This window comes from Oenanthe melanoleuca, linkage group LGE22 (genome assembly GCF_029582105.1).
Source record: "Oenanthe melanoleuca isolate GR-GAL-2019-014 linkage group LGE22, OMel1.0, whole genome shotgun sequence".
Classification (NCBI taxonomy): Eukaryota; Metazoa; Chordata; class Aves; order Passeriformes; family Muscicapidae; genus Oenanthe; species Oenanthe melanoleuca.
The window spans coordinates 317149-342014 of record NC_079363.1 but is presented as its reverse complement, the minus strand read 5'-3'; the positions used below and the strand labels follow the sequence as shown (position 1 = coordinate 342014).

The 24866-nt window shown below is 49.9% G+C and overlaps 1 protein-coding gene and 2 pseudogenes across 1 annotated transcript in view; 2 read left to right on the top strand and 1 right to left on the bottom strand.

The window, feature by feature from the left end:
* Positions 1–619: 619 nt before the first annotated feature.
* Positions 620–6272, bottom strand: LOC130265854 (zinc finger protein 239-like; annotated as a pseudogene).
* A 61-nt stretch (positions 6273–6333) lies between these two features.
* LOC130265825 (zinc finger protein 239-like) lies at positions 6334–13058 on the top strand (annotated as a pseudogene).
* Positions 7139–24866, top strand: part of LOC130265847 (zinc finger protein 208-like) — a 282407-nt gene continuing 264679 nt past the window's right edge. Inside the window, exon 1 of the mRNA XM_056515161.1 lies at positions 7139–7687. The gene's annotated coding sequence lies outside the window, so the exon portion shown is untranslated. The remainder of the gene's footprint in view (positions 7688–24866) is intronic.

The window sequence follows — 24866 nt, the reverse complement described above, 5'->3', positions numbered from 1 at the left end:
TCTCACAAATCAGGCACCTCATTGCTGCTTTTTCCTGGGAGGAGTGCCTGAGGATTGGGATTTTTGGGGTGCAGTTTTGGAGTGGGACAGCTCTGTCTGGCTTTCCCCTCCCTCTTGCGGACTCTCAGCTGCCCCAAACACCCTGGAGGTGCTGGCATTTCCCTCCAGGGGACAAGGACGTTCATTCCCTCCCAAGAGGCCAATGCCTGGCTGGGACTCCAGGGCAGGGGGTCCTTGATCAGCTGCCCCAGAACCTCCGCCAGGGTCTCCCAGCTGGAGCCGCTCGGCCTGGGGTCCCCCAAAGCCCTCAGCAAGCCCCAAGTGCCTCCCAGGAACCCTCAACTCCCTCAAACCCAGCATCCCCCACAGCCCCTGCAAGTTCCCCCCATGGCAATGTCCGTAGCCATGTCCCCACATGTCACTGGCCATGTCCCACCATGTCCTCACCCATGGCTGTGTCCGCACCATGCTTCCATCCCTGTCATTGTCCCCCACATCTCCATCCATGCCCATGTCCCCTCATAACCCCATGAATGGCCATGTCCCCTTCCATGTCCATATGATCCCGCTCTCTGTGTCTGTGTTCAGCCATCTATGTGCCCTCATGTCCCCACCCATGTCTCAGTTCAGTGTCTTTATTTTTAGTGTTGGATGTTTTAAAGGGATGAAGAGAAATCAAAAGCAAATCAAATCAAGAAGAAAAGCATTTCCTTGTCTATGCCAGCCGAGGATCCATGAGCTTGGGTGGGAGGGAATAAACTTTTCTGGAAGAGTTTCCACCACACTGTCTTCAAAATCTTGGTCTTTGCCCCAGTCTGGCCCCATTTTGCAGAAGACACCCTTTAGTAATAGAAAATCAAAACTGAGCGATTACTAAGGCTGGAAAAGACCTCCAAGACCATTCAGAATTCCTGGAGGCCACCAGAAGATCGGATTGAACCCAAAAGACTTTTTGGGGTTGAAAGTCAACAAATGCACTCTCCCCAAGGAATTCCCAATGTCGGTTTGTTTCCTGATGGACTTCCCTGCCCCTGCATTCATCCAAGTACCTACAGAGAGACAGGATAATGCAGAGCCCACCCCCCAGCCAGGTGTCTTCCCAATACGGATCAGCTGGACCACAGATCATGAGGGCTCTGCCCAACAGGGGATCATCAAAACCGATCCTCCCATGGAGGATGGAGCTGGAGCAGAACACAAGGGCTCTTCTCACACTCGGGGCACTCACAGGGCTTCCCATAGTGGTGCTTCCACTGGTGTTGGGTCAAGTTACCGCTCTGTGAGAAGCTCTTCCCACACTCAGGACACTCGTAGGGCCTCTCCTCGGTGTGGATGTGTTGGTGGACAGTGAGGGTGGAGTTCTGCTTGAATCCTTTCCCACAGTCGGGGCACCGGAAGGGCCTCTCCTCTGTGTGAATCCGCTCATGTAGGAGGAGATTGGAGCTGGCCTGAAACCCCTTCCCACACCCAGGACACTCGTAGGGCTTCTACCTGCTGTGGATGTGCTGGTGTTTTCTGAGGTTGGACGTGCACCCAAAGCTCTTCCCACATTCCAAGCGGAAGGGCTGTTCCCCTGCGTGGATTACCTGGTGCTGCAACAGATTGGAGATGCTGGCGAAGCTCTTCCCACATTTCCCACACTCACAGGGATTTTCCCCAGTGTGGAAAATATGGTACTGGAGCAGGACAGAGTTGTCTCTTAATCCCTTTCCACATTCCCCACACCCATAGGGCTGTTCAGCAGTGTGGATCATCTGGTGCCGGATCAGGTGGGAGATGTCTCTAAAGCCCTTCCCACATTCCCCACTCTCATGGGGCTTTTCACCAGTGTGGGCCATGTGGTGCTGGATCAGCCTGTACCTGTAGCTGAAACCCTTCCCACATCCCAAGCACTTGTGGGGCTTTTCCCCTGCATGAGGCTTCTTCACCAGCTCTGAGCTGTGCCTGGATCTCCGGCCGCCTTCCCGGCACAGGGAGGGTCTTTCCTCCTCACGGCTCCCTGGGCTGGGTTTGCAGCCTGTTCCTGTGAGGGATCTCTGGGACTTTTCGTCATTCTCCATCCCCTTATGTCTTAGGAATGAAGAAGCTGGTTCTGGAGGAAAAAACAAGAAGAGAGCTCCATGGACCAGGAATTCCGCCTTGCCGAAGTTCATCTCAGGAAATCACTGAAAATCTTGTATCTGTAAGAACCTGTAAAACACCAAGATCCCAACTGAAAAATCTTCAAATATTCAAGACACAAAAAAAACCCCAGCGCAAATAGCAAAATTCAGCAAAAATACCCCTACAAAATACAAAGATTCAGGCCCTGCAAAAAAAATCAAAGCACAAACCTTTCATCCAATAAACTGCCGAAACATAAAGATTCACCTCTGGGAAAATCGTGGATCCCCCTCTCCGGTCACCTGCTACATATGGGGGGGGGCAACACTCCTGGGTGCTGGGGAGAGGCTGCAGATACAGGGAGAGGTGGAACCTTGCGCTGCTTCCTGTTTCTGCTCCTCCTTCTTCTGTATCCCTACTCTCCCTCACACTCCTCTTCCTCCTACTATTCCTACTCTTCCTGCACAATCCCACCTTCTCCTCCCACGTGCATCATTTGACCAATTTGTTCTTCAACCCTGCTTCTCCTTCCCTTCTCCTGCTGCTCCCAGGCCCAGCACCCACTGCCGGCTCCCTCTTCCCCCCAAACCCACAGCATCCCAGCGCAGGGGCAGGGATGGAGCTGGGGCAGCTCGGGCTGGGGCAGGGCTGGGCTCTCGGCCGCTCCCGCCCGCACTCGGTCCCCACTGCAGCCGCTCCCGCCACGACAGCGCTGGGGGGCCCGGCCTTGGCGCTGCTGCCCTCCCAAATTCCCCTCATGGGGGGCGCTGGGGCCCAGGTGGGGCACAGGTGAGGAACACTGGGAGCTGTGGCTCCCAGCACAACAGATGATGATCCCAAAATACCTCTTAAGCGTCCCTTGGGAGTGTGCTGAGGGAGTTTGCACATTCTCCCAGAGGTAATCAAGGACATGGACAACTAAGGGGGCAATAAGGGAAGTCCAGAAGGGATTTAGACAACAAGAGATGGATGCTGTTGCTGTGCTGGGAAGGGAATGGGTGGCAGGAATATGGCTCAGGAAAGAAGCAGCAGCAGAAATCTATGTGGTAAGAAAAGGGATGATGGAAAAGAGGAGGAAGAGAAAAAGAATGAAAATGGGAATGTTTTTCAGCAGGCTCTTCTCCTCAGAAGTTGCCAGCTGCTCCAGATCCTTTGTATCCCTGGTTGCCAGGACAGGCAGAGAAGGAGGTCAGGATTTCAGGGGGTTTCTCTGTGCTGGGGAGGGGCAGGAGCGGGCGCAGAGGGGCGGCACCAGGAGCACAGGCTGGGGGCCTGTGGGGAGCTGCGGGGCCGGGCCGGGGCTGTGGGGCAGCCGGGGCTCAGCGCCGGGCACTGCCTGAGCCCAGCACCCCCCGGGCAGGGCCGGCAGTGGCCCCCGGCCCCCAGGAGGCTGCGGGACGCCCCGGCCGCTGCCCGGCCCCGTGGAGCTGCCGGCCCTGCCCGCCGGGGGGGCCGCGTTTGGACACTGCGGCAGGACAGGGACCGGCTCTGGGATACGGGCTGGGGAGGGCAGGGGAGCACAAGGACCAGGAGCAAGGAACAGCTGGGAAATGTGGATTGGAAGTGGAAGGATCAAGATTAGCTTTTAAGCATTTTCTTTGAGTCACTGCAGAAAGGAATGATTTTGCAGGAAGCTCAGCAGCTGTCAGAGGATGAGCACCCCCAGGCACTGAGGGGGGCTGCAGGAGGGGCAGAAAAAGCCCCTGGAGCAGCTGTCAGAAAGGCACAGCAGGTGAATGCAAGAAGGGATGAGGAAAAGGCTGAGGTGAAGGCAAAGCCATGGCTGAGTTTCTACAGCCCCTGAGGGATGAACTCCAGGGCCTTAGGAGGCCCCAGCACCCAGGGGGACTCAGATCCTTACACGATCTTGAACCAGGTTCCCTCCTCACACTGCCACCATTCAGTACTTGATGTCAAAAATGCTTTCTGGGGATGCCCTCTCACACAGGATGGTAAACTGTATTTTGCCTTTGAGTGGGAACAAGAGGCAGAAGGGAAAATGGTAAAGACATGGACGGTCTTTCTGCAGGGATGCACGGAAGCACCAGCCTTATTGGGGCAAGCCTTGCAGAAAATATCACAAGAATTTATCCCACCCCCAGGGATTGAGTTAATGCAGGATGTGGATGACTTGCTCCAATCAGGACAACAAGAAAAAGTGATAGAAGAAGCCTCTGTGAAATGTCTGAATGTTCAGGCTAAAAAGCATCTTTGAGTATTTGAAAAAATAGCACAAATGATGGAGAAAAAGGTTAAATATTTGGGACATATTTTAAGTGAATATTCTGGGGTATTGACCCAGAGGAGAACCTGAGAATCACAGAAGTAATCGTACCCAGAACTGAAATGGAGCTGAAGATTAACAGGGAATTACAGGACCTGGAGACTGAGAATTCTGTTATAGCCAGAGCATTGTATGACTTTTTAAATCCAAATAGGCTAAATGTTGTGGTAGGGACACAAAAAAACAACAAAACTTGAGAAAAAGAAAAAACAAAGTAATTGATGTCTCAGCCATGGCTCTTCCAGACTCTGAAAATAAATTTGAATTGGATGCAGATGTTAAACAGGGCCATGCAAAAGGAATTCTTGTACTAAAATGTTTAACCCAGTGGCCAGAGTGGCATCATTGTCTACAAAACTGTGCAGACACAGCTTTAATGGGACCTGAGGCCCAAAAACTGATGGCAAGAGGATCCCCTGTTGTTCAAGTCTGGCATCAAATTCAAGCTTTGATAACCAAAAGAGCCTCTACATGGATGAGCTGTGCTTGGTGATTACAGAACGAAACTTGTTCAGTGGCACAGGAGGATTTAAATTTGAGGACAGGGGAAGGGTTTAACACAGCCTCCTGTTTGAACAGCCTGCACAGGGGCTGGGAACAAACCCATGGCTGCATTCAAGTGACAGAATTCCAGAGCCAGGCTGGGAGAGATTGAGGAGACTTCTTTATGCATGGGTCTTCTAGGAGGAGCTTTAGAAATGCAGATTAACACTGGTGGGGCAAAGTACACATTTATCATTTGAATTACAGGATTAGTTTAGAAGATGTCCTCCAAATAATAACCAAGGAGACAGATGCAGCTCCTCAGCTTCTTACAAACCAAATCACCAAGGAAGAAAGCAACACTGGTGGAAAACTAAATGACTCAAACTGCTGTTTGCACATAGATGATAACTGAGAGTGGTAAAACAGAAAACAAAGGAAATACCAAAGTAGATCATATTCCAGTCCAATGTAGAAGGGATGGGAATGGGACACGTTTTCGTGGTTCCCCAGCAGACCATGACTTAAACGAATGTTCCTCCTCTGATGTGCTGCAGCAACTCTCACCTTTTTCCTATGCACGACACCTTGCTGAGTGCAGCTCATTCAGCAGCTGAGCAAGGGGATGCAGGTGGCAGCCAGGCCTCCTGATCCAGAAACGGCTACAAAAGGACAGGGAGTGAGGGCACTGAGAATAATCCCAAAACCAAAGAGGAATCTGGAACAAAAAAACCAGAATCAATGAGTAAATGTGTTTGGAGATGGGACAAGGAACTTGAACATGAGAAAGCAATGGGAGAAATCTTCAGTTTCAGAAAATGTTACTAACTGACACGGACTGCTGCTCGGCCAAGATCCTGATCAATTCCTGAACTTGGAGAATCACTTAACAGAGCCGGAAATATCGGATTAAGAGAGACATACAGCAGGCAGTTCGGGAAATCTGAACCTTTCAAGTGCCTCACCCAGTGGGGAAAGGGAGAGGGAGATGCATCCAGGAAAATGAGGATAAAAACGACGCTGCGTTTTAGAGACCCCATGGCAAATGCCCATAGACTCTCCCTTTGTTCATCAATAAAGTCACTTTTACAGGACTCCTCTGTCTCCTTTGGGCATACAAAACTCTGGCAACGTGAATTTTCCCGCACAGCCCCGGGGCCTCTCTCAAATATCCCTTGCCCGGCTCCGGCTCCTGACGGGGCTCCACGTGGCTCCCGGCTCCATCCCGGACTGACCACCAGCTCCCACCGCCCTCAGCTCCTGCTCACCCCGAGCTCCCGGCGGTTCAGGGCAGCAGCGGTTCCTTGGCCCGATGCCCGGGCCGAGCCCAGCGCGGGAGCCGCTCCTCAGGTGAGGTTTCCGAGAAATGGCGGAGCTCGGAGAAAGGGAGAGGAGTCCGTGCCGCGTGCAAAGCCCGCCCCTGGCTCCGATTGGCTGATTCTGCCGTCACTCCTCGTTCTAGCATGCTGATTGGGCAGAGCAGGGACAAGCCCGGCCCCAGGGCCAAAGGCGCCATTTTTGGAGCTGCTGTGTGGGCCCAGGAGCGGCGGCAGCGGCCGGAGGCCGGTGAGGCGGCGGCGGCAGCGGCCGGAGGCCGGAGGAGCCTCAGCGCAGGTGGGAGCCGCGTTCGATTCTGCTGGGGCTCGGGGCTCGCTGGGGGCAGAGGGGGGCTCTGGCGGGGTCGTTGTACCGTGCCCGGCCCGTGTTCCCCCTGGGCTGAGGGCGCTGCGGAAGCGGCTGCCCGCGGTCTCGTTCTCTCTGGGACCTCCTCAGGAGCCGCTACCGGAGCATCGACTCACCGGCCTCCGGCCGCTGCCGCTCCTGGGCACGTACAGGCGTTCCGGAAATGGCGGTACCGGGGCCGGGCTTGTCCCCGCTCTGCCCAATCAGCGCGGGAGAACGAGGAGTGACGGCAGAATCAGCCAATGGCAGCGAGGGGCGGGTCCTGCACACGGCACGGACTCCCCTCCCTTTCCCCGAGCTCCGCCATTTCTCGGAAACCTCGCCTGAGTTGCGGCTCCTGCGCTGGGCTCGGCCCGGGCATCGGGCCAAGGAACCGCTGCTGCCCTGAACCGCCAGGAGCTCGGGGTGAGCAGGAGCTGAGGGCGGTGGGAGCTGGTGGTCAGTCCGGGATGGAGCCGGGAGCCACGTGGAGCCCCGTCAGGAGCCGGAGCCGGGCAAGGGATGTTTGAGAGAAGCCCCGGGGCTGTGCGGGAAAATTCACGTTGCCAGAGTTTTGTATGCCCAAAGGAGACAGAGGAGTCCTGTAAAAGTGACTTTATTGGTGAACAAAGGCAGAATCTATGGGCATTTGCCATGGGGTCTCTAAAACGCAGCGTCGTTTTTATCCTCATTTTCCTGGATGCATCTCCCTCTCCCTTTCCCGAAAAAAAAGGAAAACTACTTGGAAGGTTCAGACTTCCCAATCTGCCTGCGGCATGCCCTCTTTAATATGCACCCCTCCTTTAGTACAGCATCCGATTTTCACAGCTCTGTTAAGTATTTCTCCTTTTCGATGTTCAGGACCTGAACAGGATCTTGGCTTGGCAGCAGTCTGTGTCAACTAGTAACATTTTCTGAAACTAAAGATTTATCTCATTGCTTTCTCATGTACAAATCCCTCGCCCTATCTCCAAGCAGATTCACGTGTTGACCCTGTTCTTCCTGATTCCTCTTTGATTTTGGGATTATTCTCAGTGCCCTCATTCCTGTCCTTTTGTAGCCATTTCTGGATTAGGAGGCCTGGCTGCCACCTGCATCCCTTTGCTCAGCTGCAGAATGAGCTGCACTCAGCAAGGTGTTGTGCATGGGAAAAAGGTGAGAGTTGCTGCAGCACATCAGAGGAGGAACAGCATTCGTTTAACCCGTGGTCTGCCTGGGAACCACCATTCCCATCGTTTCTACATTTGGACTGGATTATGATCTACTTTCTTACTTCCTTTTTTATCTGTTTTACCACTTCTTAGTTATCATCTATTTGCATTCTGCACCTAGAGTCATTTAATTTTCCACAATTCCCGCCTTCTTGCTTGGTGTGGTTGGGTTGGCAGAAAGGTCAGGAGCTGGATTTGGTTGGTTATTATTTCGAGGACATCCTGTAATCTAATCCTGTAATTCAAATGATAAATGGGTACTTTGCCTCAGCAGTGTTAGTTTGCATTTGTATAGTTTCTCTCCTGACTGCCTGGAAGCAATGCTTCCCTGGATGACTCACACCTGGCCCTTCACAATCTGCTTTTAAGTTTATATTTTTAGTGTTAGAGAGTCAAGGCATTATTTCATTCTGGCCAAGATGTTTGACAGAAATAATTTCATCCACACATCGCCCCTGTGTGCATAGACAATCATTCAATGGCATGTGGGTTTTACTAGATTTTTCCTCAACCTTAAAATGTCTGAACCCATTGAAATCCCTTACTTTATTGTTCATTACTTCCAAGTAGTGTAGTTCCTAATATTTGCTTTCCTATCGGACCCGGATTTCTCCTCCTCTGATGTTAATTAGGTCCCACTCCTGGATTTCCTTCTCAGCCTTTTCCAGACCAGGTGTGTCCAATTGTTCCCAGGAATGGTGTCGGGGATGGGTGTTGCTTGATGTTTGCTTATAGTCAGTGATGTTGTGCTGATGGTCGTTATCTTTATGGGAATCTTTTGGGCCATTCCCAGTCTGTTAAACTCATCTCTGTTGAGTGGTATAATATCCCATAAAAAAACCCTTTAAAATTTCTTTTCCCAAGGCAAAGACAAACCAAAGCCTGAGTAGAAAAATAAATTTTTAAAACAATTAAACTGGGTATATTTTCCAATAATCAAATTCCAGGCAGCCCAGTGTGTGAGTGTGATTGAGAGCCAGAGTGGAATTGTGCCATTGTGTTCCCCAGCAGCTGTGGGAGTGCAGGCACAGAAATCAGCAAAGCTGCAGCAGTGGCAGCAAGGATTGGCCCCAGTGGTTGGAGATTCCAAAGGAGGGTGCCCAGGCAGAGGATTTGAGCAGAGGATGTGTGGGCAGGCCCAGGGGCTTCCCCCGCTGTGGAGCCCTGGCTGCTGCTGCGTTGCCTTCAGTGCAGGCTCAGTGGGGGCCTCCCATGCTGGTGCTGCAGCCGGGAAGTGCAAATCTGCAGGGCTTGAGAGCCCCTGAGCCCAGGGTGAGGGGTCCCCCCGTGCTGAGCTGTGCTGGGGCTGTTTCTGTGCTCAGGGACACTTGGGATGGGCCACGGCACATGGCCACCAGTGGTGCTTCTCTGCAGTCCTCAGGAAGAGTGTAAGTCTTGGTCTAAATTCCTTTCCTGAATCAGTGCGTGTCTTGGAACCCTTTTCCCTCCTCCTGCCCTTGCAGACGTATCCATGAACACATTTTGTCCCTCAGGCCAGGGAATGTCTCCTCAATCTCTCCTGTCCTGGCTCTGGAGCTCTGTCACTTGAATGCAGCCATGGGTTTGTTCCCAGCCCCTGTGCAGGCTGTTCAAACAGGAGGCTGGGTTAAACCCTTCCCCTGTCCTCAAATCTAAATCCTCCTGTGCCACTGAACAAGTTTCATTCTGTAATCACCAAGCACTGATCATCCATGTAGAGGCTCTTTTGGCTATCAAAGCTTTATCTTGGTGCCAGACTTGAACAACAGGAGATCCTTCTGCCATCAGTTTTTGGTCCTTAGGTCCCATTAAATCTGTGTCTGCACAATTCTGCAGACAGTGAGGCCACTTTGGCCACTGGGTTAAACATTTTAGTACATGAATTCCTTTGGCATGGCCCTGTGTAACATCCACATTTTAAAAAATGAGGTTCCATTTCCTGGTACATATTTAAAGGTTTAATAAAAGACAATAAGAGTCAAACAATAAAGCAAAAGGTTGTAACAGCAGGGTGCTTGTTCTTCAGCTAAGAGCACACCTTAACTCAGAAAACACTTCCTTAAATGCATCCATCTGTTGCATATTTTTAAGTCTTCATGCATTATTCAAAATCATTCCCCCCCAACCTGTAAATCAACATTTTTTCCTTTTCTGAGGGTCTGGAGTCTCATAGTCCTAGAATGTGAAGAATTTCCTGATTATTTTCTTTTCTACCATTCTCTGAGTTAGTTACATGAACAAAAGCTTTTTATGTTATCATGGTATACTCCAAGAAAAATATATTTATCACCGTACTATTTTTAAGTTTTGTTTATAGCGAAACAAAAAGAAACTATATTCATACAGCAAAATTTTTCGACATTATATGTGTAGCATTCATTGCAATATTTGCTAAAAGCCAATAATATAATATGTACTCAAACACACATACAATTCTAATTTCTGAGTCTGGAAGAGCCATGGCTGGGGCACTAATCTTTTTGGTTTTATTTCATTTTCTGGAGTTTTTCTGTTTCGCGTTTCCATGCCACAATACTGAGGCTATTTGGGGTTAAAAAGTCATACAATGGTCTCGTTAGAGCAGGGAATCCTCAGTCCAGATCCTGCAATTCCCTATTAATCCTTAGAATTGTCCCAACTCCATTTTAGTGCAGATGCTGGGAATCTGCTTGGAGATAGGACGTGTACATAAGGAAGAGACAGCAGAACCCATGAGGTTCAGAAAATGCTATTAACTTACTACAGAGACTGCTGCTCAGCCAAACTCCTGCTAAATTCGTGAACTTCCAGAAGAAGAATGAAGTTTCATTTCTCCAGTGACCACACAAAATGCTTACAAGATGATTCTTCCATGTCCAATCCACATTTCCCAGCTGTTCCTTGCTCCTGGTCCTTGTGCTCCCCTGCCCTCCCCAGCCCGTATCCCAGAGCCGGTCCCTGTCCTGCCGCAGTGTCCAAACGCGGCCCCCCCGGCGGGCAGGGCCGGCAGCTCCACGGGGCCGGGCAGCGGCCGGGGCGTCCCGCAGCCTCCTGGGGGCCGGGGGCCACTGCCGGCCCTGCCCGGGGGGTGCTGGGCTCAGGCAGCGCCCGGCGCTGAGCCCCGGCTGCCCCACAGCCCCGGCCCGGCCCCGCAGCTCCCCACAGGCCCCCAGCCCGTACTCCCGGTGCCGCCCCTCTGCGCCCGCTCCTGCTGCTCCCCAGCACAGAGAAACCCCCTGAAATCCTGACCTCCTTGTCTGCCTGTCCTGGCAACCAGGGATACAAAGGATCTGGAGCAGCTGGCAACTTCTGAGGAGAAGAGCCTGCTGAAAAACATTCCATTTTCATTCTTTTTCTCTTCCTCTTCTTTTCCATCATCCCTTTTCTTACCACATAGATTTCTGCTGCTGCTTTTTTCCTGAGCCATATTCGTGCACACTCCCCGCCACCCGTTCCCTTCCCAGCACAGCAACAGCATCCATCTCTTGTTGTCTAAATCCCTTCTGGACTTCCCTTATTGTCCCCCTGGTTGTCCATGTCCTTGATCACCTCTGGGAGAATGTGCAAACTCCCTCAGCACACTCCCAAGGGACTCTTAGGACGTATTTTGGGATCATCATCTGTTGTGCTGGGAGCCACAGCTCCCAGCGTTCCTCACCTGCACCTCACCTGTGCCCTCCCCCCTAGCCCCAGCACCCCCCGTGAGGGGAATTTGGGGAGATTGGAGGGTGGCAGCGCCAAAGCCGGGCCCCCCAGCGCTGTCGTGGCGGGAGCGGCTGCAGTGGGGACCGAGTGCGGGCGGGAGCGGCCGAGAGCCCAGCGCTGCCCCAGCCCGAGCTGCCCCAGCTCCATCCCTGCCCCTGTGCTGGGATGCTGTGGGTTTGGGGGGAAGAGGGAGCCGGCAGTGGGTGCAGGGCCTGGGGGCAGCAGGAGAAGGGAAGGAGAAGCAGGGTTGAAAAAATGATCAAATGATGCGCCTGGGAGAAGAAGGTAGGATTGTGCAGGAGGAGTAGGAATAGTAGGAGGAAGAGAAATGTGGGAAGAGCAGGGACACAAGAAGAGGAGGAGCAGAAACAGGAAGCAGCACAAGGTTCCACCCCTCTCTGTATCTGCAGCCTCTCCCCCAGCCCGCGGAGCCTTGTCCCCCCCACATGCAGCAGGTTACAGGGGAGGGGGATCTACGATTTTCACAGGGGTAAATCTTGGTGTTTCTGAGCTTTATTGGACTAAAAGTTGTTTCTTTGGTTTTTTGCGGGGAATCAATCTTTATGTTTTGGAGGGGATCCTGGCTAAATCTTGCAGTTTGTGGGTTTTTTTTTTTCTGTGTATTGATGTTTGGAAGATGTTTGGGCTGAATCTTGGTGTATTGGTGGTTCTTAATGATACAAGATGCCCAATGTCTTCCTGAGTTTCACTTGGGCAAACAAAACCCCCCAGCCGAAGGCCATCTCCTGTTGTTTTTTCCCTATACCAGGAGTTTCCATTCCCAAGGTGTGGGTGCATGGCGAAGGAGGAAAAGCCCCAGAGTTCCCTCATGAGGAGGGACTGCAAATCCAGCTGTGAGAGCTGCAACATGGAAAGACCCTTCCTGTTCCAGGAAGGTGATCAGAGATCCAGGTAGAGCTCAGAGCTGGTGGAGAAGCCTCATGGAGGGGAGAAGCCCCACAAGTGCTTGGAATGTGGGAACCGTTTCAACTACAGCTCCAAGCTCATCTGGCACCAGAGGATCCACACTGGGAAGAAGCCCTATGAGTGTGGGGAATGGGGGAAGGGATTCAGAGACCGCTCTAGCCAGATCCACCACCAGAGGATCCACACTGGGGAACGGCCCTATGAGTTTGAGGAATGTGGGAAGAGCTTCTGCCAGAGCTCCAACCTGATCCAGCACCAGAGGATCCAAACAGGGGAATGGCCCTATGAGTGTGGGAAATGTGGGAAGAGTTTCTGCACAATATCTCATCTGATGCTGCACCAGGTGATCCACACAGGGGAATGACCCTACATCTGCTTGGAATTTGGGAAGAGTTTTGCGTGGATGTCCTGCCTGAGAAGGCATCCTGAGTTTGGGAAGAGGTTTGGGAAGACCAGCACCGATTGCCTCAAAGGTGAGCAGATTCACAAAGAGGAGAGGCCCTTCTGGTGCTCCAACTGTGGGAAGGGCTTCAAGCAAAACTCCCATCTCATCAGACACCAGCGCATCCACACCACGGAGAGGCCCTACAAGTGTCCTGAGTGTGGGAAGAGCTTCTCACACAGCTCAGCCATTACCTGACACCAATTGAGCCACCACTATGGGAAGCTCTGTGAGTGCCCCGAGTATGGGAAGAGCTTCATGCTCTGCTCCAGCTCCATCCCCCATGGGAGGATCAGTTTTGGATGATCCCCAGTGGCCCCCGTTGGGCCCTGGTGATCTGTGGTCCTGGTGATCCTACTTATCCTACTTATCCTACTTATCATACTGTGATTTGGTTGGTAATAAATTCCCTCCCTGTGCCCAGGCTAGGTCTGTTGTTCCTGTTTTGCTCTTTGGTGAGAATATTTCCCTGGTCTTATCACAACCCAGGATCTCTTGGTTAAATTTTCTCTCCCGTGCTTCAGCTGGAGAGGCACAGGGTCAGCGTGGCTTTGGTGGGTGCCTGGCATTAGGCCAGCATCACCCAGGCCATGGGCACCCTTGAGATCCCAGTGTGGTGATGCATTCCCCCACTTATACAGCAAGTGCCGACCCAAACTGTGGCTGGGATGAGACATCATTATGACTGGAGCCCTCTGTCTTGTGACCCCATCAACAGAAATCCCAAAGAAGACATTTGAGCTCCCCTGGGCCACCGTTTGCTGTGAGCAGCAATGTCCCTCAGAGGGGGCCTCTCGGAGCCAGCAAACCCTCGGCTTTGCTGTGCTTGGAGGATCATGGAAACACGACGTGTCCTGGGCTGATCCCCTCACTCCTCAAGGCCTGATCCTTTGGCCAGCAGGAGATGCAAAAACATCTGAAGTGAGGATTTCACTGAGCTCTGAGGGGAATTTTTCACAGATAACTTGCTTGCACTGACTGTTCCTGTATGTGTGTGCGTGCCTCTCTATATATACTATAGCATATCTGGGAGAAATATTGCTTTCCTAGATGTGGAAGTACTTTGGATATCTAAGTTACTCTTGTAATCAAGGTTCAGTTATAGTTCTGAACTTACTTAAAATGCTGCTAATTGTTGTTCTTTTCCTAAGCTGTTAAATGTAATTCATAAATTAGGAGTTGTTTTTCTCTTAAGTTCCTGAGTAGAACTTGGATTTTATAAGATAGGTTAAATGCTGTTAAGTGTTATTCCTCTATTGAACTTCTAGGCCTAAGGTATAAGTTAAGTTACAAATTAAAATAGACGTTTAAGTGATGCTCAGTGTTGTTACGTTTTTAGGCCATGTTCCTTCTAAACCCTGCTAGAACTGTCTTTTGTCCCATGCACCTAAACACAGCACACAATCACCAAACTCCCCTAGAGAGTTCTCAGTTCATTTCTGTTTTGGTTGCCTGGATTTTGTTTGTTTTGTTGTTGCTTCTTTTCCCTTGTTGTGCCTGAGCTGTCCTGTAGGCAGTAGAGTGAATCTTGCCAAGGAACCTGTTGTGCTTTGTTCCTTAATATTAAAACTGGCTTTTATTCATGCCCTTGCCAGCAATTTTTAAGTGATCTCAAACATTCTCATTCATGACAGCACCACAATGTCCCACATCACGGAGGGCCGTGACACACACCCGTGTCACAAAGGGCCACACCCAGCACCCAACAGCAGAGGGACAGCCTGGAAGCAGCACGGAGCAGCCCCGGACTCGTGGCCTTGTAGCCGCTGCTGTGCCCAGAGCCCCGGGAGGCTTTGGCCACGGTGCCAGGCGACAGCCCCAGCCCCGCCCTGCAGAGCCCTGGGGCTGCAGCCCGGGCTGGCCGGGGCAGGAGGAATTGGCCGGCCGGACATACCAGGGCCTTGTGGGCAGTGGCTCCGTGTCCCACGGGAGGCCGGGGACGAGGGGTGTCCCTCAGGGCTCTGCCTGGGCCCCGGGGCTCGTCACTGCCTCGCTCAGTGACACCCAGGGGCACCGAGAGCAGCCTGGGCGCCTTTGCAGGGCACAGGGAGCTGAGCGGGGCAGGGGCACCACGGAAACACCGAGTGCCTGCCCGGGGCACAGCCGGGGAAAGCTGGGCTGGAAAGCCGGGAGAGGCTGCTCAGAGCTGGCCCGGGGACTTGGGCACCTGGGAGACAGAGCCCGGCTCTGAGCTGACACTGAGCCATTTACCTGGAAAATTACAGCTGGTTTTACTAAACACACTTCATTATTTTGTATTTTCTCAACGTGACTTTTTATCAAGGAACATTTTCAATGTTCATTTTACTTTAGTTTTTACCCTTTTGAAAGAGATCTGTTGTGTTTTCTAATGTGAGGTAGGATGGGCTGAGAAAGGTTGTGGGTCATGAAGTTTTTTATTCGATATATTTTTGAATCTGAGATGTGACAAGTCCAGACTTTGACTCCAGCAGCAGTGCCTGGTTCCACACTGCTGTGCTTTTCACAGTGAGATCTCAGTTCATTCAAATCCAGCAGTCAAAGCCCTTGAAACACGAAAAAGCTGGGAATCATGTTAAAGCTCTTGGAGTGTTTGCTCTGTCCGTACATTCCACATCTCCCCTGGTGTCCGTTCAGCCTCTCCACTCCTGTCCTACATGCACATTGCTGGATCCAGAGTTCAGTACCTGATGTTAGAGATAGATAGATAGATAGATAGATAGATAGATAGATAGATAGATAGATAGATACGTGTGATTATTGTATATGCGATTATCTTGGTGTCAATTACTGTGATGGCACATTCCATGATCCTCTGCTTTGTGCCCAAGGAATGTTTTTTTTATCTAAACCCCTGGAGCCCAGGACAGGATTTGTGTGGGGCCAGGCAGGGAGAGGCTCCTTGTTCGCTGCTCGGGCGTTTTGAAGCCTCGCTGCTCGGGTTTTCCACGGCTCTCTCTGTGCACCGTGGGGTTTTGTTCAGATCGAAAACAGTCTGACCAGTGGATTCCGCAGGAAAGAGCTCTGGCGACTTTTATGGAGATAGACATTTTTGAACTGATTGTTAAGAAAAAGAACTTTAATGAGGTGAAATGAAAAAAGCAGGAAGGCGTACACTGTACTAGGAATGCACCTGAAGAAAGCAGGGTCCAGGGAAGAGCAGGGATATTTATACACTTGGGTGCAGGGAGGGATTAAGGCAGGGTCTGAGGGAGAGATCTAATGGGAAAGAGCAATTAACAATATTAAAATTTATGCAGCGAAAAGTAACCAATAGTAATAAAGAGAACCGAGACCTTTCTAGTAACAATCTCCATAACTGAACAGGGGGATCTTGGGAGTGAGCCTTTTGCTCCCCGTGACTTCAAAGGGTTTTCCCTCGACCTTAAGATGAGATTTTCGATTCATGCTGAACTAACCTCAACAGTGGCTGAAAATCAGTTTTTGCCTAGGCAAAGGAAAGATTTTTTTTTTTGTTCCCTTAGCTCAGCGAGGCTGCAATGCTGAGCCTTGGCGTGTCTAGAGGCGAACTGAGCAGCTGCTCTGTTGGAGCTCGGGGGCTCCGTGCCGGCAGGAGCAGAGCGGTGCTGCTGCCCCCCAAAGCCGCTGTGACCCGGGCTGAGCCAGGAGAGAAAACAGCCCGAGGCTTCAGCCCCGCTGCTTTGGCTGCCGGGACCATGCCCGCAGAGCCCAGCTGGGGAGGAGTTCAGGGCCGGGCAAGCCCCGCGCTTTCATCTCCTTCAGGATCGCCCCTGCCTGGCTTTTAAACCTGGGGGAGAAACCGGTGCCACCTGTACCGTGTGTCTTGAGCGGGGATTTCACTTTTCTCTGGGATTTTGTGTCGTCTGTCCCAGGTGTGTGGGGGGTAAGGTCTGACAATTTAATATCTAGATGTTATTTCCTTTTTTTTTTTTTCTTGCCTTGTGGGCTTACTGTTTTTTAATAAAATGCTGGGAGTTCTTTTTCACTTTCATCTATTAATATTAATTTCCTATTGGTGGAAAGGGATTATGGGAACTGTGCAGAGGAGACAACACTCACTCCAGAGTGCCCTTTTTAAAATCCTTTCTCAAACTAAGATACCCATCCCTGTGGCCTCCTGCCCCTCACCCCAAGTGACTCCGGTGGCTCTCCCACTCTCTACCAATGTCCTCACAGTCCCTCCCAGACTGTGGCACCAGAGTCCCCACAATTCCTCTCAGTCCACAGCCATTCCATTCCCCATCCAGTCCCAGACCTTCACCCTCTCTCCCAGTGCCCCAACCCATTCTACTCTCTCTCAGTATTCCCTCACTCTCTCCAAATTTCCAGTCCCTATCAGTGCCACACCAGCCCTCTCCCATCTCTCCCAGTTCCCCGCAGCTGATCCCATGGTGTCTCCACTCCCTCCCAGTGATCCCCCAGTTTGTCCATCTCACTGTGGCTCTCGAGCTCCAAGCCCAGCCCTGGCTGCCTGCTCTGCTCTGTGCTGGATTTCTACCCTGCCAATATCCAGCTGAGGTGGTTCCAGGGCCAGCAGGAGCTCTCAGGGCACGTGATGGCCACTGACCTGGTCCCCAATGGGGACTGGATGCAACAGCTCCTGGTGCTGCTGGAAACCCTCCCCAAGTGCGGGGTCACCTTCAGCTGCCAGGTGGAGCATGTTCCTCCTGCTGGGTTTGCAGCCTCTCGTTGTGACGAGTCTCCAGTACTTGTCCTCCTCCTCGACTCGCCCATGCCTTGGGAATGAAAAATCCTGGTATAGGGAAAAAAGAAAGGGAGAACCCCTTGGGTTGAGAGTTCTTCCTTGCCCAAGTTCATCTTAGGAAATCATTGGGCATGTAGTATCTATAAGAACCTCCAAAACACCAAGGTTCAGCCCAAACATCCTCCAAACATCAAGACACAGAAAAAAACCCCCACAAACAGCAAGATTTAGGCAGAATCTCCTCAAAAACAAAAAGATCCAGCCCCCACAAAAAAACAAGCAACAACATTTAGCCCAATAAAACTCAAAAACACCAAGATTCACCCATACGAAAATCGTGGATTCCCTTCCTCTGTCGCCTGCTGCATGAGGGGGGGGCCTCTCCCCCTTCCTCCTTGAATGAAATTACTTTCACAGGACTCCTCTCTCTTCTTTGTGGAAAGCAACCTCTGGTAAAGTCTTCCACACACCCCTGGGTTCGGCCGGAATTCCTTCCCCCATCCGGGGTGGGGGCAGCGAGTGGAGCTGAAGGTGCCTCACCCAGTTTGGGTGATCGGCTCCCTCGGGTGGCAGCGGCACCGGGCATGGATTGGGTACCCGAGAGTGACCAGGAGACAGACGAGTGACAGATCAGGGGGGCTGTGAAGAGTTGGCAGCAAGAGAGCACTGAAAATCTCATCAGTGAGCACAGTGGGATCTTTGGGGACTAAACATGGCAGGGCACCCTTGGAGGGGAGAAAGGGAAAGCCAGGAAGGGGTCCCTGTAAAAGGGATGAAGATCCCAAAATGTCTCTGAAGGGTCCCTTGGGAGCATGTTGAGGGAGTTTGCACATTCTCCCAGAGGTAACCAAGGACACGGACACCCAGGGGGGCAATAAGGGAAGTCTAGAAGGGATTTAGACAACAGCATTCAGGGGATAAGTGGGAAAGAGGAGCTGGTGTGTTTTATTCCACCACTGTTGGAAGATGTCGGGGATGTGTTTGAAATGCTGGAGCTTTTATTTGCTCCTAATTCTGATTGTAATTTACTGAAAAGAGATTTGATGGCTAATTTAGGAATGCAAATTAATATTGTAAAGGTAATAAAGGTAATAATCTGTCTGGCAGAACTCTGGCAACCCTAACTCTCCACACAAGGCCTAAGCTGAAGTGAACCCAGAAGTGTGGGCAGCTCCAGGAAAATAGCAGAAATTAGATATGGAGCCTCTCCAAAGTACTTTGAAGCAAACAGGACAAGAGGTGTCTAAAAGCAATACCCTATTCCAAGGGAGGGAAGGAAGGGCTCACAGCCTGAGATTGAGTCCCTGATAAAGGCAGGGCTTTTGGAGCCAGGGATCTCTCCCTATAATTCTCGTATCCTGCCAGCCAACAAGTCAGATGGAATCGACACAATGGTGCAGTACCTAAGAATAATAAATAAGATTATTAAACCCAGGCACCCCACAGTCTCAGATCCTTACACCACCCTGAACCAGATTCCCTCCTCACACTGCCACTATTCAGTACTTGATGTCAAAAATGCTTTCTGGGGATGCCCTCTCACACAGGATGGTAAGCTGTATTTTGCCTTTGAGTGGGAACAAGAGGTAGAAGGGGAAATGGTAAAGACATGGACAGTCCTTCTGCAGGGATGCATGGAAGCACCAGCCTTATTGGGGCAAGCCTTGCAGAAAATATCACAAGAATTTACCCCATCCCCAGGGATTGGGTTAGAGCAGGATGTGGATGACTTGCTCAAATTGGCTGGTCAAGAAGTGTTAGAAGAAGCTTCTGAGAAATGGCTGAATGTTCAGGCTAAAAAGCATCTTCGAGTATTTGGGAATAAAGCACATATGCTGCAGAAAGGAGTTAAATATTTGGGACATATTTTAACTGGATTTTGGGGTGTATTGACACAGAGAAGGACCAGGGAATCCCAGAAGTAACCTTACAGAGCACTAAACTGGAGCTGGGACAATTGTGAGGATTAACAGGGAATTACAGGACCTGGATTGAGGATTCTCTGTTCTAGCCAGAATATTTTATGACTTTTTAAACCCAGATAGCCTCAAGGTTGAGGTACAGAGATGACAAACAGCAAAACTTCAGAAAAGTTAAATAAAACCAAAATAATTGGTGCCCTAGCTATGACTCAGAATAGAAATTTGAATTGCATTGTGTTATACTACATATTATATTATTGCTTTTGGAAAATATTAAAATGAATGCTCTATGTATAATGTTGGAAAACTTTGCTATATGAATATAGTTTATTTTAGTTTTGCTATTAACAAAACCTAAAATAGTGGGGTGATGACTATATTTTTCTAGGACTATATCTTGTTGATGTAAAAATCTTTTGTCCATGTAACTAACTCAGAGAATGGTAGAAAAGAAAATATAATCAGGAAATTCTTCACATTATTGGATTATGGGACACCAGGACCCCAGAGAACGAAAAAATGCTGATTTACAGGTTGGGGGGAAATGATTTTGAAGACTTAAAAATATGCAACAGACTGATGCATTTAAGGAAGTGCTTTCTGAATTAGGGTGTGTTCTTGGCTGAAGGCAAAGCACCCTGGTGTTACAACTGTTTACTGTTTGTCTCCTATTGTCTTTTATTAAAATTTTAAATATTTACCAGGAAAGTCAACCTCACTTTTTACAAAGTGGATGTTACACAGGGCCATGCCAAAGGAATTCTTGTACTAAAATGTTTAACCCAGTGGCCAGAGTGGCTTCATTGTCTGCAGAATTGTGCAGCCACACCTTTAATGGGACCTGAGGCCCAAAAACTGATGGCAGGAGGATCTCCTGATGTTCAAGCCTGGCACCAAGTTAAAGCTTTGATAGCCAAAAGAGCCTCTACATGGATGAGCAGTGCTCGGTGATTACAGAATGAAACTTGTTCAGTGGCACAGGAGGATTTCGAATTGAGGACAGGGAAAGGTTTTAACCAGCCTCCTTTTTGAACAGCCTGCACAGGGGCTGGGAACAAACCCATGGCTGCATTTAAGTAACAGAGCTCCAGAGCCAGGACAGGAGAGATTGAGGAGACATTCCCTGGCCAGATGGGAAAAAATGTGTTTCTGGATATACGTCTGCAAGGGCAGAAGAAGGGAAATGAGTTGGAAGACATGCTCGGATTAAGGAAAGGGAATTAGACCAGGACTGCAGAGAAGCACCACTGGTGGCCATGTGCTGTGGCCCATCCCAAGTGTCCCTGAGCACAGAAACAGCCCCAGCACAGCTCAGCACGGGGGGACCCCTCACCCTGGGCTCAGGGGCTCTCAAGCCCCGCAGATTTGCACTTCCCGGCTGCAGCACCAGCATGGGAGGCCCCACTGAGCCTTCACTGAAGGCAATGCAGCAGCAGCCAGGGCTCCACAGCAGGGGAAGCCCCTGGGCCTGCCCACACATCCTCTGCTCAAATCCTCTGCCTGGGCACCCTTCTTTGGCACCTCCAGCCACTGGGGCCAATCCTTGCTGCCACAGCTGCAGCTTCGCTGCTTTCTGTGCCTGCACTCCCACAGCTGCTGGGGAACACAACGGCACAATTCCACTCTGGCTCTCAATTACATTCACACACTGGGCTGCCTGGGATTCCATTGTTGCAAAATATACAAAATCTAAATTTTTATAAAAATCTTAATTCTGAACTCGGGCTTCGTTTGCCTTTGCCTTGAGAAAAGGAATTTTAAAGGCTTGTTTTTAAGGAATGTTACACCGTTCGACAGAGTCCAAACAGACTGCGAATATCCCAAAAGACACACAGAAATATAACGACCATTAACCAAACGTCAACGGCCATCAGCAAACATCCGGGAACACCCACCTCAGGCACTGCCCCAGGCAGTGCTGGAGACACCTGGTCTGGAAAGGGCTGAGAAGGAAATCCAGGAGTGCGGACCTAATTAACATCAGAAGGACAGAATCAGAGGCAAAGAAATCCGGGTCCAATAGTAAACTCGATACTAAGAACTACACGACTTGGAAGGAATGAACATCAAACCAATGTATTTCAATGGGTTCAGACTGTATGAAATTTAGGAAAAATCTGGTGCAATTCACGTGTCATGGAATGATTTTCTCTGTACACCCGGGCTATGTGTGGACGAAATGATTTCTGTTGCACATCTTCACAAGAATCAAATAATGTCTTGACACTCTAACACTAAAGGTGTCAAGTAAAAAGCAGATTGTGGGGGACCACATGTGAGTCATGCAATGGCTGATCTGCAAAAGAAACATCAGTTCCAGGCAGCCAGGAGAGGAGCTTTAGAAATGTAAATTAACACTGCTGGGGCAAAGCACCCATTTATCATTGGAATTACAGAATTAGGTTGCCAGGACAGGCAGTGAGGTCACTGAGAATGTCAGGAAAATTAATCCACAAACACCAGAGTTTTACGCCTAAAAATGAGACTGTGGAGTCCTTCTTTGCTTTATTCGAATAAAGGGACAGGCCATGGGCCGTTCCTCTGTGATCTCTCCGATTTTTGGAGGACGCAGGCTCCTTTTTACCCTGTTTTCCTGGCCATATTTCCCTATCTAGTTTTCCATTCAATGAGGTACTTGAGAGGTACAGACTTCCCAGAACACCTCACACCTGTGATTCCCCTCTAATGTATAACCCTCCCTTTTAATTCTTAATTCTTCTAGAAGTCATAGTTTTTCCCCATTGCTTTTTTCTTCTTTCAATATCCTGTTTCACTTATCAGCAAACCTACATTTTGTTTGTAAAGGCGATTATCTTTTTCCATTCATCAATCAATGGAATCTATCCCATTGTTTCTTTTATCTCTCAATACTGGTCTTACCTACCAGCAGCTCCACAGCTCGTTTGTAAAGACAAATCCAACATTCAATTTCAATTTCAAGAATAATCCCAAAACCAAAGAGGACCCAGGAAAAGAGATTGAGTCAATAGTAATTAAAGTATTGTAAACAAAATTCTTGAGAAAATGAGAAGAGGAGGGAGTGAAAGCAGTAAGATTAATATCGTAGTAGGGGTGCACATTAAGGGGGACATGCTGTAGGTGGATCAGGAAGTCTGAACATTCCAGGTACCTTAGCCAGGGCAAAGGGAGAGGCAGATGCAGATGGGACAATGAGGACAAAAAGGAGGCTGTATTTTACAGACATATTTCTTGCCTGGTGACCTGGTCCAAGTCCAGCACGGTGGCTCTAACCCAGGGTCACTCAGTCCATCAGCTCCAGCACACCAATGTGGTGGACAGCAAATGGCGTTTATTGAGGGGTTGCAAGGGTCTTTATAGCTTAGGCAGTAGGGGTCATTTCCTCTAGCTCACGTCTGGCTGTGAGCTCAGGTCCGGAGCAGATCTCTGAGGGAGAGGGGGTTTCCTATCTAACCGTACATCCCGATTTCTTCCACATGCTTTTCCGCAACTCTCCACAGTTCCCCCCTCTCTCATGATTAGTAAAATTTATATAAAATTATAAAGTGTAGACATTACAGAATTTTCGTGGGTTAGTAAAGTTAGTATAAAATTGTAAATTTGTTAGTAACAGGTATACTTCATAGCATTTGTCGGCGGTCGACAAACCCAATGTTAACAGTTTCTAAACGCTTTTTAACAAATAGCACCAATTTATTTAATATGCAATGCCCAAAGATTAGTGTTAGTAAGATTATGGTGAGTGGGCCTATTAGGGTAGAAATTAGGGTGGTGAACCATGGGGACCGGTTGAACCAGGATTCAAACCAGCCCTTCTGAACTTCTCTGTCCATTTTTCTAAGGTTTAGTTGGTCTCTCAGTTCGGCCATGGAGTCTCTAATGACTCTGGTGTGGTCCACATAAAAGCAGCATTCTTTCAAGGCGGCACACAGGCCTCCTCGCTGCATGAGCAGAAGGTCCAGTCCTCACCTGTTTTGGAGGACAACTTCTGAGAGTGAGGAAAGGGATTTTTCCAGGGAAGAAATGGATTTCTCAATCCTCTGCAAATCCTCGTCCACTGTCATCTGCAGTTGGGCCAGGCCTTGATGTTGTATTGTGAGTGCCGAGACGCCTGTGGCAGCGCCAGTAGCTCCTAAGCCGAGGAGCATTGCAATGGTGATGCCTGTTATCACTTCTCGCTTGTGGAGCCGGCCTGGTTCCTCAAGCAAGCGGTACACTTCTTCTTCCTGGCGATATAGAACTCTGGGGACAATTGAGACTTGGACACAGAAGTCGGTAGAATGATTGAATTTGTCAAGGAGTACACATGGGCTCACCCCGAATTGTTGACAGACCCACATCCCCGATGCAGCTGGGATCACCCACTGGAACTTCCCCCCTTTAAGTTTGACGAATTCCCAGCAGATGTTGCCCACCTGCATTGCCAGGGTTGCATTGCCAAAGCATTTGCCTCGGCCTGTGATTTGGCTTAGGGTAATGCTTCTCCGGGGGGTGTCCCATCTGCATTGGCGTGGACTGTCTGACTTGGAAAAGATGAGTGGGAGATCGAAGGCAACACCTTCGTAAAAAGGGGGTTGTGCATCATAGCATAACCAGCATGATTCTGTGAGGTTTGGATTGGACTGATTTAATAATATAAAGGTTGCATTTAACACACTTAGGAATGGATTGGAGAGGGTTGGTTTGGTTAAGAGATTGGATAGGGAGGAGGTAGATTTTTGCATTTGTGTTTTGTGACTGGAGCTGTGGTTAGCTGTGATCTCCTTCCTGAGTCTACTCAGTGCAAGAATCAGATTGGGTCTGGCTGATCGGGATATTGAAGGTGGCAGTCTGATAATTTTCATGTTTGCCCAGATGCGGCGAGCAACGTGAACAAACACTGTCTACACTTTGCCCGTGGTCCAGCCATCATGGGTTGGTTGCAGGATTGTCATTATGTAGCCTGTGCAGGTATGCTGCTTTCTGCCTTGGGGCAAGATCACACGCCCATCCATATCAAATTTTGGTTCAAGACAGCCGTGGGGAGCAAACTTAACTTGCAAGAACTTATCAGGCTGTTGTGGTTTCCACCTATTGCCCGTTACAATTGTTTCACACCCCCAATATCCACAATATTCATACCCTGGGTAATTACAGTAACTTTTTCCTGGCTTGGAAGCAGGGCACTAATAAGTCTGAAACAGTGTTGTCTCCTGAAATTTGGGGAACCCCGTATGTGAGGGAAAAATGTCCTTTAGTCTGAAATGAAAAACTGGAGTGTCAGCTGTAACCATTTCTTTGATGACCCTCTCACCTGAGAGATGGCGTAGAACCCACCTGAATGGCTGGTGAGGGTAATGCTTTGTGTCTGCCTGTCCTCCGCCCACTAACCCTAGGAACAAGATAACACAGAGATACCGTTGCTGCTTTGATTTTGACGGTGTGAGCTTTTCAGGTGATGCCGGGTTGCTCGGTGGTTCCTCTCTCTTTTCTGGTAGTGGGGTGTACGGGTTGCGGGGGCGTCCGATGATCCAGTCCTGCAAAC